This window comes from Dama dama, chromosome 29 (assembly GCF_033118175.1).
Source record: "Dama dama isolate Ldn47 chromosome 29, ASM3311817v1, whole genome shotgun sequence".
Lineage (NCBI taxonomy): Eukaryota > Metazoa > Chordata > Mammalia > Artiodactyla > Cervidae > Dama > Dama dama.
Window position 1 is genome coordinate 32,794,279 of NC_083709.1, and position 20,038 is coordinate 32,814,316.

General features: G+C 36.4%; 1 protein-coding gene and 1 non-coding gene across 3 annotated transcripts in view; one reads left to right on the plus strand and one right to left on the minus strand.

Moving 5' to 3' along the window:
* MLLT3 (MLLT3 super elongation complex subunit) overlaps positions 1 to 20,038 on the plus strand; it is a 290,049-nt gene that overhangs the window by 14,885 nt on the left and 255,126 nt on the right. The window lies entirely within an intron of this gene.
* Positions 15,866 to 15,969, minus strand: LOC133049050 (U6 spliceosomal RNA). Its single transcript, XR_009691208.1, has one exon. It is a non-coding gene; the product is annotated as a U6 spliceosomal RNA (small nuclear RNA).

Genomic DNA, 20,038 nt, shown 5'->3' on the forward strand with positions numbered 1-20,038 from the left:
AAAAGGTCTCTTAGCAGTCTTGGTTTATATGATTAAGTCCACAAGATTATGATTAATGGGAAAACATGTCTGCCTTTTTAACATTAAAAAATCACTATTACAAGTATATTATACTCAAATGCATAGCAAAACTGTATGTCAAAGTATAAACAAAACTGTTTTCCCTTTAGTATTAGATGCATTTACAAAAATCATAAATTATATTCAGTAGGTAGCCAGCTTAATTCTACCTTAGAATGTAAAATATAAAAATTGATGTTGGTGATTTGAGCGTTTCTTTATTAGTTCTTTGAATAAGATTGCCACTTTAAGTTCTATTGGGTAGCATCTGGAATAACAGTATATCTCACAGAGCTTTAATTTAGTTCTGCTGATAAATTTTTATTTAACTATTTCTGGTCTTTTTGAGAGAATCCTAAATGGGATTCAGAGTGGCCTGGATTCCTTTCTTCAAGATTAAGGTGTGTATGAGAATGAGGAAAATCCACTCTTTGGCACCTTGATTACAACTTACCATGCCTGCTTCCCATTGTTCTAATTAAATTAATTTATGTAGATGTCTTAATTGCAGATATAGAAAATAAAGTGCCTGTTTTGAAACTGTTTTGAAAACTTTAAAAGAACACTTAGGGGACCAGACTGAAGACTTGAAAAGTTTCAACAGTATGAAGACTTGGTTTGAATATTGCAGATTGTAAGAAGAGCTTCCCAATGTGGCATAAATTAAATAAATATACTCATAGAATTTTATTATAGGACAGACAAAGCTGTGGCCGACCAAGAAAATGTGTGACTGGCTCTTATTTGGAGCATATAGAGTGGGAGCATGTTTTGCAGTGAAAGGGAGACTAAAGGACAAGGTGTTTTCTACTTGTAAAGACCTCAGAGTTTTCTTTATGTTATTGTAGAAAGACATTATTTTTGCTTTGGCGTGCTTAAAACTAAAGGGCAAATGATCCAAAAGAATAATCTTGAAATTCAATAGCAAGAAAACTACTTGACATTGTGGGCCGGAGGCCAGCAAACGTGTTGCTTTCATTGAATGCGTGGGAAATGGGGCAGGCCTGGAATTTAAAGAGACAGGGTGCAGTACCCTAGAAAAGAAAAGCCCTCCTGTATGATTTGCTTACTTGGAGGAAAAAAATAGACTTAAAGTTTCCTCTAAAGGATCTTTATTGGATCAACTCTTTAAGGCATTGAAAGACACTGAGTGAATTTTTCCTAATGCTACCTCCCATCTCCCTAGTCATCTTCTCTTGTCTGAAATTGGTGCAGAGTAAAACTGTTTATAACAGAGGAGAAGCTGCTTTTCAAATAAAAGTACTTTGTAGCCTGTTCAAATGGAGTATAATGTAATTCTCTGAAATTGAGCACTTATTACTTTGTTTATGTAGTTGTTTAAAAGGAGGGGCGTGGGATAAGGAAGGGGGATACCAGAGGAACCTCTGCTTTAGAAATTGCTGTTTTTTTCTGTGTCTTGAGTTTTTCTCCCCCATCCACTCATGAATCCCGCTTCACCCCCTCCTCCACCTCCCACAATCCCTCAATAAAATAGTATTTAAAAGACTTGAATAACTAGTCCTATGTACCCGCTTCTTGCTGGAGGCAGTAACGTCGTACTATTTTCAATGGGTGGTCTTGAATCTCCATGGGAGATTTTTACAGGCAGTGGGCTCCAAGACCCACTAAATGTATTATATTGAACATAACTAGTTAAACTCCCAAGCCATAGAGAATATACAGAGGTAGTTTTACACTATTGAAGTCCCATCGTTAATTACTGGCAAACCAATTTATTTGAATTTTATCAGAAGAATTTATAGCTTAAATCCCTAAAAATGACACATATTAACTGAGTGTTTGAGTTCTACTTTTTAAAACAAGTGAGACATTTGTATATATGTCAATTCAGTAATGCTCATTTGTGTGTATATTTTAGTTCATATGTGTCTTTTTGTTTGTTTTAGTTCTCCTCCTTTAGGAAACCAACACCTAGTGGTCGTTTCCAAATGTTTATTCATTGAAGCCTTATTTCTCCTTATGGAGATAGTGTAAAATGATAGGATCTGTTAGAAAGGATATCAGGTCTTTTTATAATCATTACCTCTTAGCTGTGGCAAGTAGCATAAAAGTATTCTACCCTGAAGTTTATAACCAAAATTGCTTTGGGCCAAACCTTTGTAGAAGCACACAGGATTGGAATGATACATTAAATACTGGATTAAAATTGCTTTTTAGACAAAAAGTCTTTTTACTCAAATGTGAATAAAACAATATATGTACTTATGCTCTGTAAATATGGAAATGGGGAATGTTGCACTCATGCCTATTCCTACATAATTTAGTTTAAAATTACTTTGGAATATCTAGTGTAACTCTGTCATTAGTGATAACATAACTTTATTGGGTTATTGATTTGATTACTTTTCTTTATTCACATTCTTCACAAAATTAATTTATGGAGAATATTGAATTTCTATTTAAAATAAATATAAGTCCTGATTAGTTTGAAGTCTGATCTATTTTCGATAGGCTAAGTAGAGAATTTAGGAGTAGGCATCTCAGATATCGATAAATAAATGAATGATGATATATGATGAGAGAGCATTTTTGTTTGTTTTAAACAATGTCAGTAGTTTTAGGTGGAAAATTTTAATTTTTAAAGCATTTGTTTCTTTTACAAAAATTAGTGTATACTTGCTTCAGGTCATATAAAAATGGCACGAATTGTGTAGTTTTCTTCACTGATAGACTCAAAGCTCTGTGGCTCAGCAGCTTACAGCAGTGACTAAATGTTTGCCTTTTCTTTTTTAGCTCAGTACTAGTCCATGAATAGCTAAAAAGTTTTCCAGTAGTATTTACAAGTGGGTTTCAAGAAATGATAGTCATCTGAAGTTTATCTTGTGTAGCCAGTATTTAAAAGTTATTAAGGTTGTCTACACACAAAAAAGAAACAGCTCTTCTGGCTATATATGTGAATAAAAGTTAAAGGTTGGTGAAAATTAGCTTGTCAAGTAAACTTACTGACTGAGGAATAATTTTGTTTTCATTATCCAGTCCCCTGGCTGAAAATGAAGTAGAAACGATCTGGTTACTAAAGACCAGCGCTGTATTGGATCACTTCCTTGAGCTTTTGCTATGATCGTTAAAGGCAAAGTTAGACAGCTGCTGTAGATTTTGCCTGTGGTCTCACAAAAGAAATTATTTAACCCTGTTAGTTTCAGACACTATCATTTCTACTTTGCAGATATGTTTACTTTCTTCAATATGAGTGATATACTTGTGTTAGATATGAATCTCTGTGATTATGATTTGAACTTCTAATTTATGGGAAGGCAGTATAGCAGAAAATGAGTAATTTTGGCACTCTACCACAGTAGTTTCATGTCTTGAGTATGACAGAGCTCAACATTTTTGCTTATATTCAGACAGATTTAAAAACTTCAGCTTTTACCTTTCAAAGTTAGACTTTGCATTTGTATCTGAAGACCTTTAGGGAATTCTAAACATTGTGAATGTTGAGTGTGACTTACAATCTATTATAATTGGATATTTAAATATCCTTTTTGGGGCCCGAAATTCAGAGGAAATACTAAGTCCTTGACTTTAAAATCTCGTTTTGGATAAGTGTAAAATTAGAACAATGCCATCTACTCCTGAAATTGATGTCATAATGTTAAAAATCCCAGTGATGTTGGGTTCCTTTTGTAAAATGTGTTTGCATTATTGCTAGAGGTTTAAAGGGCAGGGAAATACTTTATTGTTCAGGCTAAAGAGGGCAAGATTTGGAAACCTACCGCTATGTGATTAAATCAGTGTGTTTGCCTTGAGGCTTGAGCCATTCAATCTGAATTCATAGTTTAAAATTTTGGGTTTTTCCTCTGTTTGAAAAATAACACTTCTTGAAAATGTTAAGACTGCTCTTGCTTGCTCACATGAAAACTATTGAGGCAAGTGATCAGGGTTAAGAATTTTTTGCAATCAAGACTGCAGGTACATTTCAGTGTTTTAAAGAGAAAGTTCACAGCCATTTTACATAAAATTTTACTGGGCTTTTCATTAATCTAAAATAACTGGTCTATAAGTACTTTATCAGTGAAAACTGCTCAGCATGTAAAACGAAGAGTAGAAGAGCACAAAGGCTTCCTGCAAATTAAGGGCACAATGAGGACTAACGGACTTTCCAGCCATCTCCAGCTGGGAGATTATTATAGTTTTTGCAAACCCTTTTCTCTCAAAACTAAATCAAGAATGGTAGAGACCTGATAAAAAAGAAGTGTAGAAAAGCCTAACTAATCCTTAGATGAGTTACTTCAAACGTGCCAAAATAGAATAAAATCAGTTAATAGCATGGATTAAAGGTTACTTTTAATGCATTTTTATCATTCATGTTGAGAATTTTGTTGTATGTTAATGCATTTGGCCTAGGTTAAAAAAAAATCCAGAAGGGGAAAAATATAATTAAATGTGAGAGTTACATAATCATATTGTTATGAGGAAATTTAGTACCAATGTTAGGTGCCAGATTTGACCTGTGAGATAAAAGCTGTGTACTTGAGATCAGAGCTGTAAACAGGTGGCTCTAATTTTGAGTGGTAAGTTTTCCAGTTATAATGAGGAAGGCTCATCTATGTACTACTAAGAGTTGAATTATTATGTAGATTTAAAAAACAACATGGCTTTCTGTCTTTGGAAAAATATGTACAAGTGTTTCCCTGGATAAGGTCATGGAAGGGTGCTGAAATCCAATCTGGATTAATATTTTAAAAGTGTTTGATTTTTTCAGGTGGTAAAGAGAAGGAGAAATAAGAGGCAGGTTTGGGGTGCGAAGGTAGTCTTTACTGTTTATGCAGTGTCTGAAATGATCTCTTTTCATTTATACAAGGATACTATCGTTTATACTTTTGATTCAGAATCACGTTTGCCAGCTACTTAATCTGTGAAATACTTTTTCCACCTAACTGGCGTATAATAGAGCTGCCAAAAATATTGGGCTAAGGGAAAACTGATTTGGCATGCTGCTGTTGGTAGGAAGAATAAAAAAAATAAGTGGTGTCTTTCTGGATGCATATTATATAGGTATAGATATAAGTCTGTATGTATGTGTGTTTCTATCAACCTTGATAAAGTTTTATTATATGAACCTGGGTAGTGAGAGATTTTATAATCATATCATATTTGTCACTCCTCTAAGATGCCCAATTAGAAGTTTCTCTAATGGAACTTAGCATTTATTTCCTTATAAGAGACATGTATATTGATTTTGCTGTGGTTTAATAGGAAATAGGCTGACTGGCACTCTGAGCACATGTGTGTGCTATGTATATTAGGTATTTGTATGTGCCATCCCATTTAATTACAAGTAGTGATTTTTCATAAGTCATGTGGTAATAAAGTCCTATTAATAGTCAAAATGTACAATCACCCATAAATTTCCTCTACTTGATATTCTGACCAGATTTAACCTTATACAAAGAACTCCTAGCTTGAATGCATTTTGCAACATTGCACAAATACTGTGATATATAGTTATTTATGTGCTTAAGAAGCTGAACTTTCGTTCAAACCCAGTGTCTTCCCATGGGATATGTTATTCTAGTGAATCAGAAAATGCCTTTGATAGCAAAGTAATTCTTAATTTTTGGTGGCTTGAAAATGGGGATATGCCCCATGCATGAACGGGAAAAAGTCTAGATGACTCCCATCGCTAAAAAATAATTCAGAGTACTCGGCCATCTTACGTTCCTTTGCGGGGAAGAAACCACACCACAATGCTGCTGAATTATTTTAACTTCTGCAGTTATGTCTTTGTGTGTTTATAGGAGTGGGAACATTTTATCTTCTGTGTTTCTGTTGAGGTTGTTTCTCTGCAGTGCCCCAAGAACAGTCCTGGAGGCTAGCTTTGAAGCCCCGTGGACAAGCTGGATATCAAAGAGCCAGAGGAATTCGGCAGTAATTGTTTTATGGCTGGCCAGAAATCAGACCTATTTGTATAGGTAGCACACAAAATAGCTGTGATTTGACAATTTGGTGCTATTTATACCTGCCATAAAAAGAGAAAAGAAAAAGTTAAAGGGGTATTTTGGAAACAGGAACTAAGCTGTAAATGCAAATTGCTTCACCATTTTCTCAAAGGAACAAAAAAGGAAAGGGTTTAGGAAGTTTTTATTGAAGCTACGTTATTGAGGAACTGTCTGCTTTTAGGACATTTAATATTGTACTCATACTGAAACTATACTTTTTTCTGTTGGCAGTACCCTCCCCCCCCCATTCCCATCTGATTAAAATTATTTTTGTGGAGCAAAAGAAACTCTCTGGAGGGGACAGTGAAAATCTCAGAGCTTTCCATTCTCTCTTAACAGACCTTTAATATTTCATTTTACTGTTGTTATTTAGCTTGGGGTAAGAGCCATTTGCTGCTGCTATAGTGAATTTTTTCTTTACAAATAAAAATTATATTTTCAACAAGCAGTCACAGGTTGTTTACTGTAGTAGTGGGTGAGGATTTGCCAGGTAAATTTTCTTGGCTTTTAGGAAACATGCAGGAGAGCTTTTGAATGACTGTTTTTAATCTGTCAGCTCATAGAGGTCTTTTTGAATAAATTGGAACTCTCCCCTGGAGTATATTCCAAGCTAAAGGTGGGCAGTGTATCATGATGTGAGTGTAAGTCAGTGAGCAGCCCAAAGTGAAGTTTGTTTTACCAGAATGTCATTCAGACCTTTTGAGGTTGTCAAATGCTTCATTGTTTTGCCTTGAAACCCCCCAGTCCTGAGAGCAGTATGAGTCTGGGGGCAACTGTGCAGAGAAAAAGCAAACATGTCTGTGATTGACTACAGTTTTGTCTTTTTTTTTAAAAAAGAAACCCTAGAAATGCCTTAGGGACCCATGGGGCTTTGTTACATTTTAAAACCAGTTTACCGCTGGAGGCATTTAGGGCTGTCAAATTGAGACTGTATTAATTTGCTTTTAATTTTTTTCATCGGATCCTGATCCTCCAATAATAAGGAGAATGGTCTTTGTTAAGTGTACCTTAGTTTCGGGGGGGAGGCCCTGTAGTTTTGATTGGACAAAGAGAGTTCACAGAGGGTAGGGAAAAAGTGTGGGAACCCATAAAGATAAATCTGGTATTGGGACGGTCAGTTTTGTTTTTACTTGAATGAAGAGTTACAAATTAGGAATCCGAGTGAAGGATCAGGAGCATCTGACTAAAGATTTAAAGTGGGAATTTTCTAAAAGGTTTCTAAAATTAAGGTTTTCTAAAAACCTTAATTGGATTTCAAGATGGATTCCCTCTATGGAAGTAGGTGAAACCACTCTATAGAGAAGAAACAGCCTAGGTTGCTGGTGCTCCTCAGGAATATGAAAACTCAGGGAGGGAAAGATAAGGACATAGGTAGTTACAGATCACCTGTAAGAGTTGAGGATGTACTGTGAGGTTAGGGCTGGCTAGTGAAGAGTTGTATTTCTAAAGTAGTCATCATTTATTCAGCCAACTCTGAGTACCTACTATGTGACAGGAACTTCTTCAAACATTGAAGATAACAATAAGAACTGAAGCAGTTCTCATCTACTCAGGGTACTTCGTCTGGCATCAGGCATGATCCACCCCCCCCCCCCCCCCGCCAAAAAAAAAAAAAGAATGTTTTTATGAAGCTACAAAAAGCAAAGCTGTGGGAACAAAATTTTGAGAGATTAGTTCTACTAGTCAGAGATATCAGAATTTGAATTACGGTAAAAATATTGCAAATGAAAAGTCTAATAAAAATTACATGGATTAAAAAATTATCCAGTATCTCTCACACGATTGGTGTTTCTGTGTGATGTTTTCAGTTTCCGAACTCTGGGTTAGCATGGTAGAATATAGGGTTATATAGCTGAACAGGAGTAGGAAGGCAATTTATAGTTACTGAAGTTTTAATTCTGTACCCTGTTGTTCACATTTTACAGATGTAGATCCAAGACTCAGTATTAAATAAGCTGTCCAGGGACTGTATGGCTTGAACACAGTGTGACATTATGTCCTGTTGGCTGGGGATAGTCCCAGTTTTTGCCTGTTGTCATGTGTCACTCTCAGAACTGAGGCTTTTTCAATAATTTGTTGTTGTTAAGTCGCTCAGTTGTGGTCGACTCTGCGATCCCATGGACTGTAGCATTCCAGACTTCCCCATCCTTCGCTATCTTCCCAAACTACAGAGTTTGCTCAAACTCATGTCCATTGTGTCGGTGATACAATCCAACCATCTCACCCTCTGTCATCCCACTGTCCTCCTGCCTTCAATCTTTCCCAGCATCAGAGTCTTTTCCATTGGCTCTTCACATGAGTTGGCCAAAGAATTAGAGAGCTTCAGCTTCAGCATCGGTCCTTCCGATGAATATTCAGGGCTGATTTCCTTTAGGATGGACTGGTTTGGTCTCCTTGCTGTCCAAGGGACTCTCAAGAGTCTTCTTCAGCACCATGGTTCAAAAAGCATCAATTCTTCAGCACTCAGCCTTCTATATAGGCTGTATGATCACACTGTTTTTGAGTGGTATTAAACTAAGATTTAAACTCCAAGTCTCAGGCTCACCACTGTTACACCCTATTTCTTCTGTGGTTCTAGGTCATGACTCTAATTCCATGGTTGGTCTGATGAGAAGGATGCTGAGACAGATCTGGCTCAGTGCAGTAGTCAGTACTTGGTTGGTGGTGCTTATCATGGGTGAAGGAGAAAAACAGCTTTCATGCTTCCTTCCTTCCTCTCTCTTCTTTCTAAACATCCTGTTACCAAAATGTTTTAGAATGTGATTTAATTTTCCCTCAGAAATTTCAAAGGAAATTTAGGCATTCAAGGAACTTCAAGTCTTGGGAACATATCTGTAAATATCAATCATCATTGCATGATACTAATCAAGAAAATTCTGGTGACTTGTGTCTTCTGGATAAATGGAAATTTGTTGCATCTCTTGATCACTGAACATGCTGCTTTTTCCTTTAATTTTTCTTCCTTTTCTTCACCTAATCAGAAGCCTAGAGCAGCAGAACGTGCTTGAAGAAAGTAACTCTAATCTGGAAAAGAGAATAGGAAACTTACGTTCTGATTTGCACAGATGGGTCAGCTTTTCCACCAGCTTTGCTGGATAAATACTGAGAATGTCACTTTTATTTGGTTCCATTTAACAAGGCTCAACACTTCAGCAGGGTGAAGTTTTAGATGTGTACTATCTATCAGAGAGGTTAGCTAAAACTTAAATAGATTGATTTTACTAATAATTAATTCTGGTAATTAAAGGACTTTTGTGTCACTACTCTTACATGCCATGTCACTTCATCAGTAGACAGTGTGATCTGAGCTGTACCTCGCTGAGGCTGTAGTCTTCTTCATTTGAAGGAGGACTCATGTCAGCTTTCTGTTAGCCTTTGGATCACATGGAGGGGTAGAAGCAAAATAAAGCCACTTTCAAAAATTTCTGGGATAGGTCAGGTTAGGGTGGGATGGAAATGCCCCATGTTGCGCTCATCTTACTTCTGGGCCACATTTAAAATTCTGTGCAGTTATATGACTTCTGCCCTTGCAAAGCTCAGAAATTTGTGGGGTGAAGGGTAGGTCGACTTGTAAGCAGATACTGTGATACATTTCAGCGTGAGTTGAGAATTATAGTTGGTGTAAGAATGGAGTTTTGTGGGAGCATAAATGGGCAAGTTGAGATTGAAGATGAGTGCAGTTGTGTTTCCATTTATGTACCACATGTTTCAACCTGAGTCTCTTTTCATCTTTTGTACTATTTTTGGTTTATAAAGCATTTTATGTTGTTTTGCATTGTTTTTTCCCCCCAGTGACAGTTTATGACCCAGCTTGAACAATACAATGAAATTCTTCTTTACCTCTAGCTGTTGTGGAGCCAAAGATAGATCTGGGCTGAGATTGGACTTTGTGACACAAATTTTGGTTTGTAGGTTGTAGCTGTTATTGCTGCAACAAATAACTGTAACTTAAAAGTTATTTAGAAGTAAAGCAAATGTTGCTGAGACAAAAGGGGGCCTGGTTGATTTATAAATGCTGCTTTAAAACAGTAAGCAGGTGTCTCAGCTTAAAGGGCGGTTTGGAATGAAATTGTTTTAGAGAAAAGATACTAGTAAGTTTCTGTGGGATAGTAGGATTGGAGACTGAAGTCTTGGCAGATCTTTACCTGTTGTAATCCCCCCACTCGGCCCCTTCCCTGCCTCCCCATTTCTGTTTCCCTTTTCTGGAAATTCAAAAGCATGAAATATATTTCAGAGAATGAAAAGAACAATGATACTAATTGAAAGACACTAAAACTTTCCTGTCATACTGGTCAAGGGCAGTGTAGGAGCTTTGCTCTGCAAGCATACTGTGTTCCCAGGAAGTATGGAAGAGTCTGGTTAGAGGCATTGAAAGGGTGTGCTTGCATGGAGGAAAAGGAGGGCTAAACCTCATTTGCATGGTTCAAAGTAATAGCTTCCTGAGCCTCTTCAAGAGTGTTTGAAGGCAAATTTGTTGCAAAAGATAGCTTGTCGGAACTTTTAATGTGGTATCTGTACAAATCACTTTAGGGACAGGTAGGATCTATTTCTGCTGTTAGACTGCTAGTTCATTAAGGATAGGATTTTTTTCTTTTTTTATCACTGTATCACTCACACTTTTGCACATGGGAAGTGTTGAATAAACATAGTAAGATACTTTTGTAAAGTACTTAATATATATAAGTACTTTAGTAGTAATAGCTGGTATTTAACACATATTGCATGTTACCTAAAAGAATTACCTAATTAGTCTAATGGTCACCCTATGAATTGGAACACTATTAGTACTACCCCCATGATAAGTGAGTTAATCCAGGTTGTAGGATACAAGATCAGTATCCAAAAGTCAGTAGTATTTCAGTACACTCTCTGTGAATATTCAAAGAATGAAATAAACAATTCTGTTTATAATAGCATCAAAAGAATAAAATACTTAAGAATACATTTAACAAAAGAAGCATAAAACTTATGCATTGAAACTATAAAACATTTTTGAAAGAAATTAAAGAATATATAAGTGAAAAATAACCCATGTTGATCAACTGAGAGTCCAGAACTAAACCTATGTGTCTCAGATTAACAAGGGTGCCAAGACCATTTAGTAGGGAAAGAATAATCTTTTTGATATATGGTGCTGGGCAAACTGGATATCCACATGCAAAATAATGAAGTTGGATCCTTACCTTATACTATACATAAAACTTAGCTCAAAATGGATCAAAAATTTGAGCTATAACTGTAAAACTGTTAGAAGAATGCATAGGAATTAATCTTCATCAAGGAATAGCCTTGAGTTTGGCAGGGAATGCATTCTTAAATATGATACCAAAAGTATAGCAACAAAAGAAAAACTAGATAAATTGGATTTTATGAAAATTAAAAGGTTTTCTATTTCAGTGGACACTTTCAAGAACGTGAAAAGACTGCCCATGGAATGGCAGACCATGTTTTCAAATCATGTTTATGATAATGACCTGTTTCTAGAATACATACACAGCTCAGTAATATGACAACCCAATTAAAAATGGGCAAAGAATCTGAATAGACATTTCTTCAAGGAAGAGGAACAAATGGCCAATAAGCATGTGAAAATATTCTCAATGTTATTAATTAACAAGGAAATACAAATCAAAAGCACATTGAGATACTATATTCTATCTCCTGGGATGGGTATTACAAAAATCAGGAAAAAGTACTGGTGAGGATGTGGAGAAATCAGAACCCTTCACACACTGCTGCAGGAAACATGAAATGATGTACCCACTTTGGAAAACAGCCTGGGAGTTCCTCAAATAGGTAAACGTAGAGTTACTATATGACCCAGCAGTTCTACCCCTTGGCATCTGCTTAAGAGAAATCAGTTTTTGTAGCGGCATTACTCACAGTATAGCCAAAAGATGGAAGCAGCCCACATGTCCATGAAATAATGAATGGATAAATAATATGTGGTAAATTCATGTAATGGAATAGTACTTGGCCTTATAAAAGAATGACATCCTGATACACACTACAACATGGATGTGTGCATGCTTGGTTGCTCAGTTGGAGTGGGTTTCCATGCCCTCCTCCAGGGGATCTTCCCAATCCAGGGATCAAACCCAGGTCTCCTGCGTTGCAGGCAGATTCTTTACCGTCTGAGTCACTAGGGAAGTCCACAACATGGATAAACCTTGAGAACATTGTGCTAAGTGAAAAAAAAAAAAAAGTTGCAATCCACTTATTGTATAATTCTATTTATATTAAAGGCTTAGAATTGGAAAATCTATAAAGGTAGATAGTAGATTAGTGGTTGCTTTGGGCTGGGGACTTTGAGGGGAAAGAGAAGATGACAGCTGAAGAATACAGGATTTCTTTTTTTGAAATGAGAATATTTTAGAATTGTGATGGTTGTACATATCTGAATATACTAAAACCGTTGAATTGCATGTTTAAGAAAGGTGACTATATAGTGTGTGAATTCTATCTCAGTAAGCCTATTATTTCATTAATAAAAATGCTGACACAAGCAATATCTTTAGTTATACATTGAGGTGAAAGTCACTCAGTCATGTCCCATACAGTCCCTGGAATTCTCCAGGCCAGAATACTGGAGTGGGTAACTTTTCCCTTCTCCAGAGGATCTTCCCAACCCAGAGATTGAAGCCCAAGAATACTGGAGTGGGTAGCCTATCCCTTCTCCAGCGGCTCTTCCTGACCTAGGAATCGAACCAGAGTCTCCTGCATTGCAGGCAGATTCTTTACCAACTGAGCTATCAGGGAAGCCCATGTTAGAGAAATAAACCTTTATGGTATGTCTTTTCTTTTTATAAGGCACATGTCATCATTTCAGGGTTGTTGGTTGCCCCAGTATGGTTTATAAAAAGAGCTTTGCTTCCTGGGTTGATCAAGACCTAATTAAAAGTGTATATCTGGCTGCTTTGGTGATTTTACTCTAAGTTACTTTATATGTATGTTTGCTTTGTTTCCATTCATCAAAAATTCAAGCTCTTAGTTGATGGGAAATGGTAACAACTATTCATTGAAGACTTACCATGTGTAGATACTTTTTTTGTGTGATTTTAATGTGTTATCCAGTATATCTCACAATAATTCTACAAAGTAAATATAGTAATTCTGGGTTTAAATGATGGGGAAACTGAGGCACAGGATTTAGATAATTTACTCAAAGTCAAATAATAGGTAAGTGACAGAATATGGTACTAGGTAGCAGCAATGTTTTGTATTATTCTGGGCCAGGCATATTTTACCTTATACAATAGATGTTTCTGGCAGTGTGTGTTTAAAATAACTTTTTGTAAGTGAAACCATATTTTTAGTGTGCTAAAGGAGCCTATTATTTTAAATGAAACCTGCAAATAAATCAGTTCTTTTTTATCAGTCTTGACAATTGTGACATCTTAAATCAGGGCATTCCTATACATTTGATTGAGTGCAGTAATTTCTCTGGTAATTCTATTGATTTGGGGTAGGTTTAAAGCTTTATTAGTTTCATTCTGCAAACTTTTATTGAGGACCTATTTTTTGTAGTAAAGAAAAAGTGCTGTAAGAAAGTCCAAAGGAGGCAATTCCCAATTTAGAATTAGCTGGTGATAAAAGCTTATAAAATACTTTCCCCTGAAACCTGTCCTTAATTTAAGCTTGTAAATTATATTGCTGTTCATGCCTAGATTTTTGTACATATGCTACAGCTGCACTATCTAAAACAATAGCCACTAGACATGTGTGGCTATTTAAATGTAAATTAATTAGTATTAAATAAAATGCAAAATTCTGTTCCTTAATCACTAGCCACATTTCAAGTGTTTGATAGTTGTGTGTGTGTAACCGGCGGCTGCCATATTGGACAGAACAGGACTAGACAAATGGTAACATCCACTCTTTTTACAGGAATTAAGGTGCTCCATGTGCTTTTGTGGGGAATGAAAAGTGGAGGGAAAGGATCTGATGGGACTTTTTATTTACAAGTATGCATTACACTTTTTTTTCGACAGGATGAAAGCATATAAATACATTTTATGTGACATGGGAGCCTTCATGAGGAAATGAAGAGCCGGAGAAGCAGAGATCTGTGTTTTTATATGCAAGTTTTAATAAAGGCTAGGTGGTCATGAAGAAGTAAGATAGGTTGGGGCGTATGGGTAATTGTAGTAAACTGGGAGAAATTTAACAGGGCCTGTTGGTTGAAATTTCTTCTTCACTGTCCTTTGTCTTCCTAGATTAGGGTGCTCCCTTCTTCCGGGTGTGGGGAAGCCTCCTCTCTAAGCTTTTGGCCTCTTATTAGTTAACCTTTATGCCAGTTCAATTTTTAAGTAATTTTTTCCCCTTTTCATCGGCTATTTTCAGAGGGCTGTCCGTCAGTGTATCTAGTCTACCACGTAGATTACCCGCTTATATAAAAGGATGTAAGTCAGGGACAGCCAGATGGAGGAGGTGCCTATGACAGGGAAAGCAGAAAGGCGTGGAGTTCGTTCCCTGCTCTCTCCAAGCTCGCCACTCTCTCTGAATCTCCATGTGTTCACCAACCCAGAAACAATATGTGTTACTTTTTTTAAGACCTTGGAGTATCTTCACAATGTCTCTTCCAAACTGAAAAATAATAGGTAACTGAAGTGTTGGTAAACAATATTTTAAAGTATTAGTTATGCTGCTTTTTAAATGGAATTTTGTGTTATTAAAAAGTCCCCCCATATGCTCCTAAGAATTTAGTAAGCTATTCATTAAGTGTAAAAGGAAATGTGAAGGCTTTGGTCATATATGCTTTTTTTAACATTTAATTAGGATGAAAAGAAAACATATGTTGAGAGACTAATGAAGCAAATGTTCATATTCCACTGTTCATTAACATGCAACCATATTTGGTTGTGTCTATATCACTTAAAAGTGAGTTGCAGTCACCATACTTGAGCCTTTAATACTTAGCGCACACATCCCCTAAGACCCAGAATGTTATCCTGGGTAACAATATTATCACTCAAGAAATAAATGATAAATTTGTTCATAATACCATATAATGCCATGCCTATTTAAACATCCAGTTGTCTCCTAAATTTCTCTTTTCCCAAATCAGGGTGCCATCAAGTTTTATGCAAGTCTGTAGTTTTGAGCCCCCCTACAACTTTTATTTTTTATTTTCATGAAATTACAGCCTCCTCAACTTTATCTTGAAAAATTTGAAACCTACAATAAGGTTGAAAAGTAGTACAAGGAATGCCCACATTCATCAATTATTAATGCTTTGCTTCTTATACTTTATCTCTTTGTTTATACCTTTCAGTCATTTGAAATTAAATTACAGATATCATGACCTCTTAACCCTAAGTTCTTTTTTTAAAATTTTTATTATTATTATTATTTTTTTTCCAGTGGGTTTTGTCATACATTAATATGAATCAGCCATGGATTTACATGTATTCCCAATCCCGATCCCCCCTCCCACATCCCTCTCCACCCGATTCCTCTGGGTCTTCCCAGTGCACCAGGCCGGAGCACTTGTCTCGTGCATCCCACCTGGGCTGGTGATCTGTTTCACCATAGATAGTATACATGCTGTTCTTTTGAAATATCCCACCCTCACATTCTCCCACAAAGTTCAAAAGTCTGTTCTGTATTTCTGTGTCTCTTTTTCTGTTCTGCATATAGGGTTATCGTTATCACCTTTCTAAATTCCATATACATGTGTCAGTATGCTGTAATGTTCTTCATCTTTCTGGCTTACTTCACTCTGTATAATGGGCTCCAGCTTCATCCATCTCATTAGGACTGGTTCAAATGAATTCTTTTTAATGGCTGAGTAATATTCCATGGTGTATATGTACCACAGCTTCCTTATCCATTCATCTGCTAAAAATATGGAACGCTTCACGAATTTGCGTGTCATCCTTGCGCAGGGGCCATGCTAATCTCTGTATCGTTCCAATTTTAGTATATGTGCTGCCGAAGCGAGCACAACCCTAAGTTCTTAACCGTGTATCTCCTAAGAACAATAATTTTCTCCAGTGAACTGCAAAGCCATTGATCACATGTAAGATTTAACATTAGCCTTAAGATGTCATGTCTCTTTGGTATCCTTTAATCTAGGACATTTCCCCTGCCTCCACCTTCTCCCCACTTTTGATGTTAACATTGTTGTCTTATAGGTGGCTAGGCCAGTTGTGTTATAGAACCTCTTAATAGAACAGTCTGGATTTGTTTGATCATTTCTTTATAGTCTCGTTTAACTTGAATTTTCTATCCCTTTTCTTTTTGTGAATTGGAGTTATATCTATAACTTTTATTCCATTTAGGTTAAATATTTTTAGCAAGACACTTCCATGGGTATTTGTTGTTGTGTTTCACATCAGGAGGCACTTAGTGTTGATTATCCCAGTATTAGGATACAGAGCTTTATCACTTGGTGGAAGTGGCAAAAGCTATTGAAAAGATACATTTTTCCTCTTGTAATTACAAAGTGGCCATGTGATGATACTTTGTATCTTTCACATGTCATATTACACAACCCAGGAATGGAACCAGGGTCTCCTGCATTGCAGGCAGATTCTTTACCAACTGAGCTATGAGGGAAGCCCACATTACATATTAGTCTTTGTGTAATGTTTTAGCATCTACTGATGATCCTTTGTGATGGACCTGGTTAGCTATTTCACTGGGATTGCATATCAGTTATTTTCTTAGTTTTGTGGTACTTATGTTTAAGAGAATAGGGATTTATTCCGTCACCCCCCCTCCCATTTTTATCCATTGCTATATAGTTTTTGAAACAGTTTATGTCTTGGCAAATGCTTTCTGTCTGACTATATGGTTTAGAGAAATATGTGATAATATAAAGTTTTCTTTGTACTCTAATTTCTCCAATAATTTTTAACAGTTGAGATATGATGAAGGTGAGTCTAAGGGGAGGGAACTAATTCTAGTCAAATGCTTATGGTCATTTTAATTTACAGTATTGAAGCCCTTGTTTTTTGCTTTTAAATGTGGTATGGTTTCTGAAGAGTTATGCTGTTTCAGAAGAAATTTGTGCCTCTGTAGATTTAGCTACAGTTTAGGAAAATTTTGTGAGCTCTTATTAAGTTCTGGGCATGGATATCAAGAATGCCATCATACTCTTAACAGCTTTGGAAGCAAGTGTTGGAATGTAACTATGTAAACTTTTTTTTTTTTTTTTTTCCCTTTTTCCTTCTCTTTCACTGCTTCTTTGGTTTTATTGCCAGGGATGGGTGTGAAAGCAACTTGTCTGAAATTTTGTTGCCCTTAGGGAGTGACTTAAAATTCCCAAGATAGTTTTAGAGCTGATTCTTGATCTTGGAATGATGGAACAGACCTCTTGGTAATCCTCTTCCTGAAGTGAGCATGGATTCTAAGAGGGGCCTGAAGAGTCCTGAGTGTAATGGTGGTTTTCTTGTTGTTGTTTGTTTGTTTTTCATTTTCTTTTGCTGATGAGCTTTATTAAGCGGATTTTCAAACTTTCTGAAGTAATGTTTATTTTAAATGAAAAAAATACATATATTGCTAGCAATTGTGTTATTGTCTGAATTGTGTCCTCCCTCCTGCCATATTTTTATGTTGAAGGTACAACCCCTACACCTCAGAATATAACTATACTTGAAGATAGAGTCCTTAGAGAGGCAATTAAGATTAAATGAGGTTATTAGGATGGATTCTAATCCAGTATCATGTCCTTCTAGAAGAGGAGACTCAGAAACAGGCCTAAAGAGGAAAGACCCTATGAAGACACAGGGAAAAGATGGCCATCTACTAGCCAAGGAGGAGGAGAAATCAGTGCAGCTGATACCCTGATCTTGGATTTTTGGCTTTCAGAAATGTGGCAGAATAAGTCTCTTACTTAAGTCATCTTGTCTATGGTATTTTGGTATGGCAGCCTGTGCAGACTAATACCATATGATCCAGCAATAGTGCTGTATATTAATGCATATATATATATTACATTTAATTTGTCAAAAATTATTTGTGTATTAAAATGTAATGTATAATTATTCTGATTTGTATCTAAAGCTACTTACAAAGCAGGGAAGGGGCAGGATAGGTTAGAAATAACCAAAGGCTAAAATAAAGATGGATTGTGAGCTTTAAAATCCAATTTCTCACCTTCCAGTTGGTGTTCCTGAGATATGTGATTAGAATAGCTAAAATGTCCATCTGTGAACTCACCCTGTTTTCTCTCTGATGTAGGTCTTCATTGGTTTCACTTGGGAGTAGAAATATGGTAATTGGATTGGTAGCTCACCAGTTTCCATTCATTCTGTTTCTGTAGTATCTCTTTAAAAAAACACTCTTCCTTTCTGTTCCATTGGAGGAGTCATTTTCCTGCTTTCAGCTTAATCTTCCTTAGAAACTGTCCTTCACATTTAATATACATCCAGTCATTCACTTCCTTGCTTGAACACCTATGTCTTAAAAACCTTTTTCTGTGAAAAATTTTACAGGGCAAGATACTCCTCAGAGACTGAGTCTACTGTTTGAACATTGGTTAATTTTCAGATAATTCTTTGTTCCCCAAACCTTTCAGTATTTCATTCCTTTGTGTAAGTTGCCCCCCCTGAGTTTGGGATGCCCTTGGTGCTCACCTGGAGTCAGTTTCCTTTTTATGGCCTTCAGGACTCGCAGGTTGTTTTAAAATGTCTGTTTTTAAGTTTGTCCTGTGGGTCAGGGTGATTCCTTTTGTGGCAGCATCTGCTGGACATACTTGTCAGATCACCACCTACACTGGAATCATCTTAAAATGTTGCTTCCTGGACACTCTCCCAGTCATGTTGACTTGACTTAGAACCTTTTTGAGTGCAGTCTGGGGAGCTGCATTTTAAGCAAGCTCCTTGGTGATTCTGAATTGGAGCATCTCCACTATGGAGTAGGGGGAGCCACTTCACTCATCTTCTTCAGAGTCCTGCCCTGGTAAGTTAGAAGAAAACTCAATAAATTAGGTAGAACAATACACTAGATTTGAAAAAGAGGTCCAACAAGTTGAAAAGTGCCACTACATTTACTAAAGTGCCAACATTATTTGAAAGTAATATTGGATTTATAAACCCCCCGAAACTCAAGTCTTCAAAATGCTGATATTATTTTGTATTTCACTAGAATAGATATATTTTGGGTGTGGGAGTGGTGATGGTTAATGTGATTAAATGTCTCCTGTATTCTTTTTTTTTTTAATGTCAGGATACCAAAGAAGTGTAGGGACTGTCCTTACTTAGCATTAATGTAAAAGGGGATTTGAAATTCCTAGGACATTACTGCCATTTCTGTCTATCCTGCCTTCTTGGGTGTTTGGAGGCTTGAAGGGAGTTGTTGTTACCCATTGAAATGGATGTAGCAGCTGTGGAGGCTTATTAGGTTAGAATGCTTGGTGAAAAGAAAGGGAGACAGAGGTTTTCCAGCTTCTAACAACTGGTATAGATGACTCTGCAAACTGGCTTGCAGGTTCATTACCTGCAAGATGTCTTGGGCTGGCAGATAACTTGCAATATAGAGGGCTGCCTAGAAATCATCGGTTAACACCATGGTCTGAAATATTAGTGCTATTAATATTACAGAGGGAACTTGAGAGATACAAAGCTTATGAGCACAATCCTCAAATTCTTTTTAAAAAAAGATTTCCCAATATACTCTAAAACTACATTATGGATTTTTTTCTTTGTATCTTATAGTTTAAACATTATCATAGTATTGCAAAGTGGAAAGTGTAGGGGGCTTCTTTGTCTTGGAGATGGAGTCCTGGGTTTGAATTCTGGCTTCGCTGTGTGCTCAAAGCCATGTACTGAGATAGCTTCCCTGATCTCCAAGAGATTGCTTTCTTTTATGTAGAATGAGGATAGGCAGATCAGCGTTCTCCACTTCACTCAGAATAGTGATAATGGGATCGAGTAAAAAAGAGATTATGTATAAGAATGTGTTGTAAATGGTAAAATGCTAATAAATCAGTGATGTTAAGAAATTTATTAGTATTTTCCATTACCGAAAGAATGTTTAGAGTAAATAGTCTGATTTACAGTTGATTATAG